The following is a 13798-nucleotide window of genomic DNA, read 5'->3' as shown; positions in this document are numbered from 1 at the left end:
TTCCAAGGGAGGTTGTTGGAGCTTTTTAAGAGGAGGGGTTAGAGCTAGGGCTGGGCTCTCCTGAGTGAGGAGACAACCTGGATTTGGACTGCCCCACCCTGAGAGAGGGCTTGGGGCTTCCTAAGACTGATTGTTCGCTGCCCGCCCTGAGCTAAGGCCTGGGCCAGCCCTGCCATGCAGCAGGGCTTGGGCTCTTCTGTGTTTGTGTGCCCTCCGTGACACTCAGCTAGGGCTTGAGTCGTCGTGAGACTGTTGTGTTGCCCCATCCTGCATCAGGGCCTGGGCTTCTTTGGAGGTGTGCCACCCCAACCTGAGCTAGAGCCGGGTGACACTTAAAGAATGTGTTTGTTTCCTGCCCCACCTTGCTCCAGGATGTGGGCTCCTGTTAGATGTGTGCCACCCCACCCTGAAGGGGGGCCACCTAAAGATTCTGTTGGTGAACTGTTTGCTGCCCAGCCCTGAGCTAGAGCCAGAGGCCTTCTAAGACTGTGGACCTGCTGTTGTCCAGATCTCAGGAGAGGCCCCAACTTGAGTTAATTTCCCCAGGGCTAGTCTGAGGTAAGGCCGGGCCCCCGGACAGTTGCCTCTCACCCACCTGGGCAAGGTGGGAACCCCCACAAACTGGTTTGGGGGTTGTTGGGGGTATTCATGGCAGTGCGGCAGGATGGCTGCCTACTGAGCTGGAAGGGGAGGAGCCCTTCTGGGAGCCTGAACCTGTCACATGGATATAAAAGTTGTTTTTTCACACGTCACCGAGTGACAGCGTAATGCAGTTTTATAGTATATATCAAGATAATTCTCCATCAGCTTAAGAAGATATATTCTCATACATTACCACTTGGGGTAAGGAGAAAGAGCACTGGCTTATAAATACGAATATCTCTTTAAAAGCACAGTGCTCCATCAAAGCTCCTAAAGGTTTTATTCCTATAATTCACATATTTCTGTGTTCAAAACTTTTCCTTCTGCATATACTCACTCTTCCCTGTAAACTGGTCTCAATGTAAGTTATATTTCAACCCTACATATGCTAATTTGTAACACTTTCATATTTAAATTTCATGGTTTACCCCAATCTTTCTCAGTCTTACGAAAACTCTTAACAAAAGGAAAGACAGTGAGTAAGAAGGAGAGAATAGATATATAGATCTTAATGTTAAAATATTATAAACAAAAGAACTATTCTACACACATTGCTTTTAGAAGGGGAAATGCCATGTAATTCCTATTCATCCTATTTAAGACTCTGTAATGTTTAAGGCTGGAAGGTACAAAATGATTCAAAGCAATATCCCATTTGTTATCTCGGTTCTAAACTTGTATGCAGCGTATATGTCTGAAAGGACCAAGTAAAGAGCTATAACTCTTGATCTAGACTGTAATTACCATAAAAATAGAGCTCATACCTATACTTCTTTGCTACAAACAGATGGCTGCTTGCTTTTTTGTCCCGTTACACTGCAGCTCTGTCCCATTAGATCCTCTTTGTGGAGAGTGACAGCCTGCGAGGTCACTTTTCTGACAAGGTCATCTGCCTTCAGAGTATGAAGAGAACAGCACAGAAAAGTGGGTTGGGTTATATTTAGAATTTGGTCCAAGTCAGTGCCATGGTTCCTCACTGTCTCTCCCTTGCAGCACTATCTTGTGTGTCTGGGTCTAACTAACCCTCTGTTGTTACTCAGCCTATGGAATACAGAGAAGAATCATTATGAATTACTGTTGGGACTAGGTTTCTCAACTTGCTAAAACAACTAAATTGGGAGGTCAGAGGAAGACTGATCAATTTCCTTTATTCTGTAGCTTTAAATAGATAATATTCTTTACTGAAGTGGATTTGCCCTTTGAAGTGAATGAGAAGAAGGGAACTGTCCAGAACAAAACAAAGAAAAAATTCCTGCACTAAGGTAAGCCTATTTCACCTTGATGATACCATCATCGTTTAGAAACTGAGTCGATTGTTTAATGCATAGGACATGAGTCGTCTTTTAATTTGTACGCTATTTACTCTTAATATGAAGAGGTTTTGGGGTTAATGAACTGAACATGGGTCTGGACAAATTCTCAGCTTTTTGATATACAAAATATCAATTTGCATTATTAATATGGGAAGGAAATAGGAAAGTAATACACCATTCATGTGTTACAGTATCCACTGTCTGAATAAGCCTGACTTAATAACACCCCAGTAAATATTACAGATCTAGTATTAGAAAGCACAATGCAAAAAATAAACTATTATATTCTGAAAATAAGCAAAAAGTGTGTGTGTGTGTATATATATATATATTTGAGTATATGTGAATGTATGCATTACTGTGTAGTTAGTGATTATATTAAATTTATATGCATTAAGTAAATCCCAGTTCACAAAATATGCTTTCTAGTGACAGCTAGCTTGCAAAACAGGGTTCTCTGCAAACATGCAGGACTATTTTTAAATAACCATCTCTCAAAAGGGTGCTCAGGCTCTCTCACATTGCTAAAAAAAGTTGCAGAAACTCAGTGAAGCTACAGGCAGCATACAGGGGTCATACGACAGGGGTGTTTCTTTTCAACAGAGTGCAATTGGTAGCAAGCTGCTTCCTTGCAAAACTTAAAAGCAAAAGCCATTTAATTGTTTTTCTTAACCTACTTTGGTCTATTATGATGTTATTATGATGATGTACAACATGCCATATGAAGCAAGGGTGAGGAAGAAATCTATCCAACTGAAGAGACACAGTTATCATTTAAACATTATTGAATTGTACAGTGCTCATTTCCTTTCCACAGAAACATGATAAACAAAGGAATCTGTTCATAGTGAAGTCTGATGTAAGTGAATCTCTGTCCATAATGACGTAAAGAATCCTGAATTGTTCCAGTGCTTCAGGGCAGGCATGTCGCCATTCTAGTTACAATGAGTCTCTAATTAGAGCTAAACACTTCTATAGGGTGGAAAAAATGGTTTACTTCTAGCCACCTTTCCTGTATATTCCCAGTCCCATGAAACTTTTAATGCAAACCGAAATGATACTCAAACCAATAAAAATAGTGCACAAACCATAGCAGTACAGCACACTTACTGAAATGAGTATTTTGTTACTGCCATACCATTCCTCTGTCCCAGAACTCTTATGGATAATCTGAGTGGAAATACACTAACAGAACTAAGGTGCCACGGCAGTTTAATGTAGTAACCTCAACCGTAGGGATTTCCTTACCCTTAATAAACAGCTCTACAAGCCTCACCATGCAATGCTAATGTGCTAGGATCTTTAAATGTAATTCTTTAGAGCTGTGGTGTCCAACAAGCTAGCCACATGTGGCTATTTGGCTGGTTGAGTGTGGCTAGTTGGCTAGAATAATGTGGATAGCTCACTAATACTACAGTGGCTACTGTTTCCGAACTGGTTGGACACCGTGGCTTTAGATTTTATTTTTGCTTTTCATTTGTTCATTTACCACCCATTGGTGCTAATGACTGTTGTAAAGGATGATCGATAGGGCTGTTACTAGCCCCGAAATTTGTGACACAGTCTGGGTCCATCCCTTGTTCTACTTGATGGCAGAACAAGTAAGAGAGTCCCTAACATACTTCAGGTCACATGACATCACCATATCTATCATGAGTCCAACATGAGGAGGTTGTGTTGCTGTGTGATGAGGCTATGTCACAATGTGTTAATGGAATGTTGGGGTACACATCAATTCAACAATACAGTGGTGTTCTGAAAAGCAAAGGAGAAGAGGACAATTCTAGAAAACACTCAGCAAATAAGTTTCATTGTTAACAAAATCTCTGAACAGTTTTGACATCCTACCACTAGAAGTTCTCCTTTCTGTCCCAAAGCCCACACCTCAGTTGATGCGTGTGAAGGAAGGTGGCCCTGTTAGGAAGACTAACAAGGCAACAGTAGAACACTACCTTTCACACGGAGCTAGTTCATCTGTGTAATGCTGACCCATACAAGTCCTGTACAATAAAACCCCTACTTATGCACAGGTTGTGTTCCTGGGCAACCACATGTAAGTCAAACTTTGCACAAGTTGAGGTTTGTGCAGGGACGGACATGGGAGAGGGGGAAAGAGCTATCCCAGGGAGCGGTCTCCCCGGGCTGGGGCTGCGAGTGGCAGAGGGGCTCAGCAACTGCAGCGAGGATGGTGTTGACACTGTGTGCTCACCACAAGCTGTGGTGCTTGTGGTGCTCAGCCTGCTGCCTAGTTCCCAGGTCCCTACAGCTTGGTGCAGCTGGGAAACTGACCAGCACTGCCTGGCTCTGGGCTCCCCAACCGCTTGTGGGAGTCAGGAGCCAGGTGCAACTAGGAGCCAGGTGCAGCAGAACTGGGCAGTTTCCCAGCTCCCCCAAGGTGGGGGACCTAGGAACCAGGTAGCAGTGGGGGGCACTGTGAGCCACGCTGCCACACCAGCCCACGGGCACATGGAGACACCATGATCATCGCCGTGGCTGTTGAGCCCCTGAAGTTGTCAGATGGGCAACAGTGAGTGGAGAGAGACCAGGTGCAGCAGGGCCTGGTGGGAGGGCACAGCAGCCTGGCAGTAATTGTTGACTTCAACTTGCATTATTCCAAGAAATGAGCAAGTTGAAATCATGAAAGTCTGGGGTCTACTGTCAATAATTCCAGTCTCTTTTTCCTCATATACCTGCTATTAAAATCTTTTGTGTACCATAGTATATTAGACTATAAAAGTATAATGCTTACATTCTGGCACAGTCTTACATGTTGAAGGAATTCATCTTGATCCCTTCTCTTAACTCATATAAAACCACGCTGTGACCTCTCCTTCTTTCCAATTTTATTTAGCAACATATTTGCAAGGCCTGAGGATTTGACCTTTTTTTTTTTTTTTTGGCACAATGAAATACGTAATGGCAGACATCCATTTCAACAAAAGATCTTCCTAAGAGTTCATGGCTTTCAAGAGAAAATTATTAAAGGAATCCATAATTGTATAGATTTGGGCTAAGTATGAGGTGATCGTTGATTTTCCGGTGGGATTTTTAATGTTAGGAAGCTGGAGGACAATCTACTGCATGTTGGACTGTAGTAGTGTGTTGCTAGAGTTCACTACAGGGAAAGGACTCAGCTGTAATAAGCTGTTACCGATATAAACTAAAAAGAGCAACAAGTCTTTGTGGACAGAATTTTTTGTGTGGATGGAGAACAAGAATAATATAAATGTTCACAGTGAAAACTGAAGTCTTCAAACTTTGGTAGTTTTTGTATGTTGGTGCAAATTACAAACTGGTTTAGTTTTTGTGACATTTTTAATGCTTGAAAGCCCCCCACTGAGTGAAATTATTGGCATGGTGAAAACATTCAGTCTTCTATTATTCTGTATATTTTCGAAGTGCCCTTCCCACTCCCCTCTGCTTGAATTAAAAGAAAAACAGAGATGTCTGATTTAGACTGGGAGGATTAGATATTCATAGGTACTCCAGGGGTCAGGCTGAACTGCTACTGAATTTCAATGGGAGTTGGGAACTAACTTGCTCAGATCATCTTGAAAGGTTCATCCTAAACTCTTTGGAACAGTAACCATGTCTGCCTCCCAGGGACTGGTCCTACAAGCTCTTTTTGCTTTCAGTAGTCATTTCTCCTCTGGGAAACTGGGAATGGAGATGACAAATGGATCCCTTGATGATTACCAGCTCTGTTCATTCCCTCTGGGGAACCTGACATTAGCCACTGACAGAAGTCAGGATACTGGGCTAGGTGGACCTTTGGGCTGACACATTCTGGTCATTTTTATGTTCTTATGCATTCTGAACTGAAGTCAATAGGGCTGCTTGCATAAGGACAAAAGGATTGATCCTGAGCCTAGTGAAGGCAAAAACAAAGCTTAGTCAATACCTCACTATAACTGTTAAAATGCACACAAGATATTTATATTTGAAATATAAAAAACTCACATTTCAAGTGCCAAAAATTGGAGTGTGATAGGAATGGGGAGCAGGACTGTATCTAGATACAGACACAACCAGTGTTTATAGCCCTATAGCATTTAAAGCACTGCTAAGCCCCTTCCCCACTGTCACTGACATTATAGCATGTATCACCTAAATATGTCACCTATCCCTTTCCTGGGCACATCCTGCTCAGTGGGACTTGCTCTCTTCAGCCCTTTTCAGAACCATCATGGGCTGACATCTGAGCAAGGTTCATGCCTCACTCCTGTTGGACTGAACCAGCAGAAACCTCTCTCACCCTCGTCCTTATAAGGGCCTGGGTGTGCTGGCATATTTGCCCATTGGAGATGAAAAAGAGGCTGCAACAGGGTCAAGGCACTTTGTGATCTCCCTGGAGGATGGATGGAGAGAGCCACTAAGAAGATCTTCACCCATGCAGCAAGATACAAGGGAGGAACCGCTGGGGATATGGGAAGGCCTTACCATTTTTTCTTTCTCTGTGCCCCAAGACAGAGGTTACCAGCTGTCCAGGCAGAGCTTTCAGGGCACTTGCATCAGTGTATAGATCCTAAGGCCAGCAGGGACCAACGTGACCAACTGTGTCACACAGGGCAGAGATAGTAATAATTCCTAGTGCAGAGCTTATAGGAAAAACATCCAATCTAGATTATAAAACTGCCAGTAATGGAGAATCCACCCAGGCCTTGGTAAATCATCCCAATGGTAAATTCCTCTCGTGAAAAATATGCCCCATTTCCAACCTCAATTTGTCTAACTTCAGTTTCTAACCATTGGATCATATTATACTTTTTCCTGCTGGACTGAAGAGTCCGTTAAGTATTTGTTCTCTACATATATACAGAGAGTAGTCAAGTCCCCTCTTAGCCCATCATTTTATTAAACTATATCTAGTTTAAACTATAACTTGATACATTAAACCATATCAAACTATATACCGTCTCTTTATTAAACTATAGCAAGCTCCTGGAGTCTCTCACTAGCAGGCAGGTTTTCTAGCTCTTTAGTCATTCTTATGGCTCTTCTGTGTACACTCTCCAATTTATCAATATCCTTCTCGACTTGTGGGCAGCTTTGGAACCAGTGTTCCAGCAGCCATCATACCAGGACTGAAAACAGAGGTAAAATAATAATTCCTCGCTGTGGTTCTGTCACCCCTGGCTGACAGGGTAAACAGACAGGGGAGCAAATCCAAACAACATGAGCAGCAGCTGGAATTACTTACCACATTCAGATAACCAGTATTGATACTAATGTGCTTACACACACCTCGCACCGCCCAATGCAATTATACAACAACTGGAGCTGGAGTATTCCACTCAGCCCTGCTGTCCCTAAGCCAAAAGGGACTGGAACCACACACACACTTGGGCTCTGAGGTGGGGCCTGAGTACCTCACAGCTTTCCTAAATAACTCCCTTTGGCTAGTGACCAGAGTGTCTTTGCCAGGCTGAAGAAGGCATTGTGCCCAGCATCCTGCAGCCGAAGGACAAGTAATGCAATAGGAAAGAAGGCTGCAAAAGGTGGAGGGAAAAAAGAGAGAAAGTGACCATGATCCATTCAAAAGTAGGATGGAGCTCCATTGTGCGAGCCCCAGTACAAAGTAAATGACAGTCCTTGGTCCCATACATGTTATAGTCCAGGTTTCTTCACCTCGAGAGCTGGACGCAGATTTCTCATGGAATAAACAGGCTAAATTTCATGTCTTGCACAGGCATGCTGTACTTGCAAATTAACTCATTTCAGCACTGTATTGGGTTGATTATCATGACTCTCAGCATGCCCTAGATGCGGGGAGGAGGATAGAGATGGTGGTACTGTCATATGTGCAAAAAGAGGATGAGGGACTGGTTATTAGATAGCCAGCAAGCACAATAAAAATTTCAAAACTGGAGTTCGGCAAATAATTCACAGGCCATTTCATTTTCTGCTGAAGCAATATTTTCCCTTCTAGTTTTCTTGGTGACAGGAAGAAAAACAAAAAATCAGAGATGAGACAACAAGCGCACAGCCCCAAGCTTCGTCTGACCTGCTTTTACAAATCTATCTCGCACAACAGGAAGAAAAAAAACTTGTCCGCACGATTGCCCACTAGACTTTGCCTTTGTACACCAGACAAATAACATGTTAATGACTCCTCAGTGTAAAACAACAGATACTTCGCTCTGAGAAAAACAATAGACTATTAACTTTTTCTTCAAGCTTTTCATTGTCCCTGTGTTATTTTCAGGGATCAGATGCAATCACAGGAGGAGAAAACAGTCAGTGGCTGGCCAGTTCAGAAGACACACACTTGCTGATTTTTATAACATTTTTGATAATTCGGTTACAGAAGAGATTTCTGTTAACTTTGCCATCTTTGTTGATGCCCTACTTTTCCTTCCTTCTGACTGGAAAATGCACGTTTGCTTAACACTGGAGGGGAATGAGGCAATGTAATGTGGGAGGATGATCTCAAATACCAGCAAACATCCCAGAATGCTACGGGGATGAAGGAACTGTGGGATAGGTCCTCACAATGCACTGCTGCAACAGTCGATGTTTGCCAATTGAGTGTGGCAGCAAAAAGTCAACTTTGTGAGGATCACGTGGGGAGGTGAGGATGGTCAAATTTGAATTTATAAAATCCAGCGTTACAAAATCGATATTAATTAATTCAAATTTATCTCGAAGTGTAGACATAGCCTGAGGAATGTTAATGCTAACTTTTACTGGAATGCGTATGGCATTATTTTCAAAATTAATATTGTTTTCAGTTTCCAAGAGATTGACACACTATTGGACGTAAATTGAAAATGAATAATAAAGTTGGGGATTTCTTTCTTTCCATGGCAATAGATATTCGATGGCAGGATCACAGTTAGACCCTTCTCCCACAAGTGATTAGCTCAGAAAAGTCAAGAAGGAAGACAGTAGCAGGGTGACATTACTAACACTTCCACAGTGCCCTGAAACTTGGATTTCTGTTCTGCAGCTCTATCTGCTCTCAGTTCAAAATGTACACTTAATCTCTCAGGATGCTTAGTAAAGTCCACAAGCTAAATACAGGAGCAGGGAAGCCTAGAAAAGCACTGGAAGCAATGCCAAAACTTTGCTGAAGTGGCCTTTCTAAGAACAGAGTAGCTGTAGACTTAGCTCCTCAGCGCCAGCTGCCAAGGGTGCGTAATGCAGTGCCGACTCAATGATACATTTTATTCTAAGATTACTTTCGGCTTTTTAAAATATTTTTCAATACAATTGTCAGTGGCATTGAATGGCTGTAATTGTACAGGAAAAGGCAGCTAACATTCATTTTAGATATATTTTCATTCATTCCTCAGGCATCTTCAGTTATGGATATATTGAATGCCACCAGCTTCAGGTAAGCTGCATAGATCATCATCAGGGCTAAAAGGATAATTCAGGTAGAATGACTATACAAAATTCCACTCTTCTGCTGCACAAAGGAGTCACGCCTGCACACATCTATGCATTTTATATACAGAGGATAAAGAATTAAAGACCAACTCCAACAGACAATTCCATTTTAAGGAAATACTTTAAGTACCCTCTTCTCATTCATTCTCTTCCACTTCTATTCAAAGTCAGCTTTTCTAATAGTCAGTTCACTGCTGACCCATTGGCCAGTCATTTCCCTGGAAAGAAAGAACCCTGTGAAAACTCTCTTACTCACATAACTAACATTATTTTAAAAAATACCAGAATATTTGTGGAATTTTGTATACCACAAACACCACTGTATAACAAAGAATATATAACCAAAACAGGAAAAAATGCTCCCAACTGTAGATTTTTGGATCATAAATATTTGGGAAAAATCTCTCTCTGAGTTCAACACTTGAAAAATAATGTGCATAGTACAGTGAAAATTGGATACATTAGGACATTCATCTTATTTAGATGAATAGTCCTATTCAATACGATAACTTGTGAAAGTAAAACAGGCAGAAAATGTCACTTATTTTCACAAATCTTATTGGGGTGGGTAGAATTAATGATTGAAAAGGTAGAATTAATGATTGAAAAGGGATTGCTCTTTTGCTGGGAGCCATTATGAGCCCTGATCCCCAAATGAAAGAAACCCAAGCATTTGGCTTGTAACTTATTAATCAGAGTCACTCACTACCTGGTTTCTACTGGTGACACTGTGTGAAATCATTTTAAGGATTGGTCCCTTTTGTTTGGCCTTCAGAAGTGTTATGCCACGATCAGCTGTTTGAATTCCCAGTTTGGAACAGAAACATGTGCGGCAGCTGCTTATGCAAGTAAAACACGGCTCAGATATCCTGCTGATAAAGGTGATATTAGACTCTGAAGAGGGCAGAAACAGCTATCAAGTTAGTTTCAATCAGCTACTGCAAAAGTCACCCCTACTGCTCTCCCCAAAATAAACAAAATAAATGGTTTTCTGAGTGTTTTTGCACATCTTCCTAGGTTTCAAAATTAAACTCTCCCATTGGCTATATTAATAATTAGAAGCGGAAATCCCACTTACAAAGGGAAGGAATACTTTATTTATTTGTACTCATGAAAAGTGACAGGTTATAACCAATTGGCTGGATGTTAATGTACAGTAGTCCGTTGCTCTGAATTTTTTCCCTCATAGTTGTGCCAGTGCACATCACGACTCCGCAGCAACATGTTGTGCTGTGTGAATGGACAGGAGCTGAGTGAGCAAAACCACTTAATTTCTCTTTTTCCTATTCTTTTTTTTTTTTTAAGGGGGGTGGGGGTGGGATGGAGGAGATGGATATGGACAGGCATTTCAAGTCCAGACTGAAATGACACACCTCTGCCAGCTTGTGACACAGAACTTATGCCTATGTCTCTAAAGAAAATCTAGTGCATCTACCCTCCCCCATTAAAACTACTTTCATCTGCCTGCAACTCAGTCTATGTAGAAGGACAAACAGTCTAATTAGTGAGAAAACACATCCTCAGTATCTTGCCTGGAGTCAGTCTCATCATGAATCCCCTTCAGAACACCGATCATCTCCAATTTTATATATCCTGTCCTGTGGAAGGGTTGCTATTAAGTGAAGAAGCGACAGCCAGCGGAACAAGATACAAGAAATCAACAAGTTTCTACACGTAGACCATTCTGAGGCCACTAGAGCTGCCAGGCTAGCTCCTTCCCTAGCGTACTCTCCTCTAGCATGCCTTCATAACTGAATACGTTAATCTCTCTCTATCTAGACACAAAGCATCAGTTTTACATTATTTGAGAGAATGTAAAACACTCAATTACTTGGCCGTTTCGTATTTTACAACTGTTGGAGATATAATAAAGGCATTTGATTATATTGCACATATTCTTTGAATTCTGTATAGATGCCTGCTACAGACACTCAGAGGAGGTGGCTCCAGACAGCACACTTGGAATGCAGTTAGATGCAGGTTTGTGGGAAGGGGCCTCAAGTAGGTTTATTAGGCTTCTGGGGTAATCATTCCTGGAGTCTATTCCTAGCTCTCATGTTGAGTTGGGACCTTTGGAAAGTCATTACACCTTTTTTTACCTCAGTTTGTCCATCTGTAAGAAAGGACCCAGTAACATTTTCTATTGTCAGGACTGAGCACCTTCAGCAGAGCCTGAAGACTAGTCTGCTCAGTCTCCAGGCAGATAAATGAGATCTGCTGGGTTCAGGGGTGCTGGAACATTCTGGGGCAGAGCCATCGAACCAAACTGTGAACAGTGTGTGTGTGTGTGTGTGTATTTTGAAAACCACTTCAGTCCAGGGGGTGCAGCAACACCCCCACGTTCCTATTTTCAGCAGCAACAGCTAGGTTGCAGTAGGGCTGCTGGACTGTCAACCCACCTGACATGGTGGAAGGGAGCCATCAGCAGTAGCAAATCACTGAGTGTTCAACTTCTTGCCTGCTGGTGTGATTGCTCATGTTCCCCCAGTACTCCCATTTTTTTTTCCTGCCCTGCATCCCTTTCCCGACTTATGACTCCAGCTCTGACTTCGCTCTGCATTTGACTCCCAACTCTGGCTCCACCCCTTGGCTCTGATTTCTGGCTCCTGACACCACTCCTTGGCTTTGGTTTCTGGTTTCTCCTGCGTCTGGCTCTGATCCTTGGCTCTGCTTCCTGGCTCTGACCACTGGCCTCCAGCTCTGGTTCTTGGCCACCCCCACAGTCTGTCTGTAACCACTAAGCTGGTCTGCCAGCTCTTGAGTTCCTGACACCTACCTCACGGTGGTGGTTAGAAGCTTAATTAATATTTTTAAAGGCTATGAGATCCTTGGAGGGAAGAAGGTACTATAGAAACAAAGACTGATTAGTGAATTTACTACCTTCCTATTTTTCTTGTATAGAAAGAACAGAAGGAACATGGAGTCTCTGTGTGAGCCACTGAAAAAGAAGCTGGTTTGTAATGAGCTCCATGTATCTGCCTTCAAAGTGTCAAGATAAAAAACTTACCCCAGGCTGGCTCTATTAGAGACACAGCTCTGCTGAATGACTTACAAACTAACCCTGACATTACAAGGCTGCATAGTAATAAGAAATATTTAGCGGGTCACTTTCTCATAGCTCTATTAGATTGAAATGGTCCAGGAGAAAGTGTGCACATTGAGTAAAAGATGGAGATGGATTAGTCCTACCCAAATGGTTTGACTGCTGCACATAACCCAAGGAATTACTGGAGAAAGGTTTTGTAAAGCTAGGATTGGAATATATGATATAGAGGGACACAGAAATAGTGTCTTCTTTAGATCATGCAAGTGCAGGAGACAAGCCTGTAATGCAGATATACTCAGATTCCCTGCACAGTTTCACACTCTCGGATTAATGTCTGACTCGAGGCTCTTCCAGGAACTGTGATTACCTCTTGTTTCCTCTATAGCAAAATCAGTGTCAGGAAAACACACAAACATAGAACTGTTATGCAGGAGCGTGGATTGGTATCACTACCATCATCTATCTGTACCAGCTTTCTGAGATGTTTTCCAGTACCCCAAACTAGAAATATTCAAAAGAAGTCAAGGGTTAAACTACAGAAGAAAAATAACGTACTCAAGGCAGAGTCAATGCAATGTTTTATTAGTTGCAGGTTGGTGGTTGGGAAGGAAAATCTATCCATAAGTCACTCCATCAAACAACCAGACTATAGTAGTAAGTGACAAATTAGCCTTATATATTTGGTAATGATGTCTGGTTTCGCTTGATTTCTGATTGAAGTAGTCAGCTAGCTCTGCAACAGTGGAGAACAGAGGTCAGTAGAAAAGGTGTCATCAGGATGTGCTGAACATTAAAGTCTTGGAGAACGTAAACAAACACTGGTTGAATAGAGGTTTCAGTTGAGTAAGCTGTAATCAGCCCTGTCTTGCATTCTAAATTCCCATTTACCTCATCTAAACCTGAAGACTGACGTACTGGTTTTAAAACACCTTTTAACTTTATTTTAATAAATTCTGTACCATTTCTTCAAAGCCTCAGAGGTAACAATTTATTTCTGATGTGTTCTTATTCCTGTGATGGAGACTTACAATACTCTCTCTTCTGATAAATCTGTATGGTGACGTAGCTGCTCAATATTGCATATAAACTCTGATGCCAAATCTTTTACATCACATTTCTTAATTTTTAGGATCCCAAGTTCCCAGTTAAAAAATGAATTTTCAAAAGCATAGAAAATTTTACAAAAACTTAAGAGCTCTATTATCTGGATTATTATTAATGCTGACATCATGAGCCCTGGATATCAAAACAGTATTACATAGACATGTCACCACTACATGTAATTAAAATATTTAGTCACCAGTTAGCAAAACAAAACTACTTACTATATTCTAACTATTGCTTACATAACATACATTGAAATCAACTGTGATTACAGAGACGCAATAAGGTATGCAGGCTAAAA

At 41.8% G+C, this 13798-nt stretch overlaps 2 protein-coding genes across 8 annotated transcripts in view; one reads left to right on the top strand and one right to left on the bottom strand.

Moving 5' to 3' along the window:
* The window catches only part of CMSS1 (cms1 ribosomal small subunit homolog), a 422380-nt gene that overhangs the window by 71849 nt on the left and 336733 nt on the right, over window positions 1-13798 (bottom strand). The window contains exon 1 of one of the 7 annotated variants that reach the window (XM_074999575.1): window positions 1407-1523. The exons of 5 other annotated variants lie outside the window; for them this stretch is intronic. The gene's annotated coding sequence lies outside the window, so the exon portion shown is untranslated. Of the gene's footprint in view, window positions 1-1406; window positions 1524-13798 lie in introns of those variants that run through there. One more of the 7 variants, XM_074999580.1, reaches the window with a different exon arrangement.
* FILIP1L (filamin A interacting protein 1 like) overlaps window positions 1-13798 on the top strand; it is a 377577-nt gene that overhangs the window by 30114 nt on the left and 333665 nt on the right. The window contains exon 3 of the mRNA XM_074999501.1: window positions 1801-1904. The gene's annotated coding sequence lies outside the window, so the exon portion shown is untranslated. The remainder of the gene's footprint in view (window positions 1-1800; window positions 1905-13798) is intronic.

This window comes from Carettochelys insculpta, chromosome 1 (assembly GCF_033958435.1).
Source record: "Carettochelys insculpta isolate YL-2023 chromosome 1, ASM3395843v1, whole genome shotgun sequence".
NCBI classification, from domain to species: Eukaryota; Metazoa; Chordata; order Testudines; family Carettochelyidae; genus Carettochelys; species Carettochelys insculpta.
Note: the sequence above shows the minus strand (reverse complement) of the source record. Positions and strands in the feature narration are given on the sequence as shown.